The following is a 1,714-nucleotide window of genomic DNA, read 5'->3' as shown; positions in this document are numbered from 1 at the left end:
TCGTCATGCTTTTCTAAATATATCAATCCTCCACACAAGCTGTTACCGTCAGGAGGAGTGACCTGAAAACCAACCAAACAACAAACGAGAGGTTTTTGATTCCCTGAAACGTAAACCGGCTTTTCCTCCGCACAAATCCGGCGCTCTGTGAGCCACAATGCAGCCACCTTGACAAATATGCTCTCTGAGAGATGAGAAATGGCAGAGGACAGCTGGCTGGTGACGGGCGGTGGATTTCAAACCTTTTATTATACACTGACAGTGTGTCCTGGGATGCTAAGGAAATGAGAAAGCGTTTCTGTCTTATCTGCGTCACCTTGTTAGATGTAGAGAAACTGTAGATAGTAGGCTATTACTCATAATTCATAAGCGGGCTGAGGGGGGGGGTGGTGGGCTGTGTGGCACATGGGGAGCAAGCGGTGGCCTAAAGCAGTGGTCCTCAAACCTTTTCATGTCAAGGACCACTCGAAATCATATGTATGTGGCCCCCCATGTCAAAATATTTTGTTCCAGGGACCCCTAGAAGCAAAGATTTGAGTTCAACATGTTCGCTTTAAAAAATATTATATTCAAAGATTTGCACAACATTTTCACGATTTTTCTAATCGCCCCCCTGGGGGTCCCCGGACCACACTTTAAGAACCAATGGCCTAAAGGTTAGAGGTCTAAAGGTGTAACCGGAAGGTGCCCGGTTAGATCTGGATGGGGAAGTGAAAGGCCACCCTTCCTTCTCCCAACATCGCTGAAGTGCCCTTGAGCAAGGCACTGAACCCCCCCCCCCCCCCCCAACTGGTGTTCAGTGGCCAACAGTATTAGACCGTGGCAGTTCTCAGGTTTGAACGTGTGAGTGTGAAGCAGCAGGGCAGTCCCGAAAAAGAGAATTTGTCCTCAGCAAACCTCCTTTGCATAAATAAAGGTGAGAAAAATAAAAGTCATATGGGGTTAAATTTGTTTGAGCAGAAAAAGACAAACCTGGCCAAACTATCAGAACCTTCTAAGTGATAATAGCACAGAGTTATAATATACCTGGAGTGGACACTGGAACCACCCAGTGCATATATATATATATATATGTCACAGGGAAATTGGCATTTGTTGGGAAATTGGAAAGGTATGCTCGTTTTTAGGCGCGGGGCTTCGGCCTCGCGAGGAGGAGGAGGCGCGAGGCGGGGCTTTGATGCGAGGCCGCGCGAGGAGGAGGAGGCGTGAGGCGGGGCTTTGATGCGAGGCGGACCTGGCTTTTGTTGTTCCCCCCCACATAGCAACCAGGAAGCTACGCTAGGGGAACACTGAACACGTTCACACGCACACGTGATAATAGTATTATAATATTATCCATGACGGAGGCGCGCCGACTCAGCAGAGCTTGAGGCCGAGGAGGCGCGCCCGAGCGCCACCAGGCGCGAGTGCCCGCGCCGACCGGCCGATGGTCCGATAGTCGAATCAACGCCGTCCGAGTTGTAAACCGATAGGGGGAGAATAGATTTTTTCATGGGTTACTTACTATCCACGACACACGTGTGTGTGTGTGCGTGTGCGCGTGTGCATGCGTGCTCGTGCGCATGCGTGCGTGCTCGTGCGCATGCGTGCATGCGTGCGCGCGTGTGTGGTGGGGGGCTCTAGTCTAGTGTGGCTTGCATTGCCCTCTAGTGTTGGTTCTACAGAACCAACTTCCCATTCCAATTTCCAATTTCCCTGTAACATATAGTACATA

The sequence above is a fragment of the Gymnoscopelus braueri genome (genome assembly GCF_963280865.1).
Source record: "Gymnoscopelus braueri genome assembly, chromosome: 1".
Classification (NCBI taxonomy): Eukaryota; Metazoa; Chordata; class Actinopteri; order Myctophiformes; family Myctophidae; genus Gymnoscopelus; species Gymnoscopelus braueri.
The sequence above is the reverse complement of the archived record's forward strand: the minus strand, read 5'-3'. Positions refer to the sequence as shown.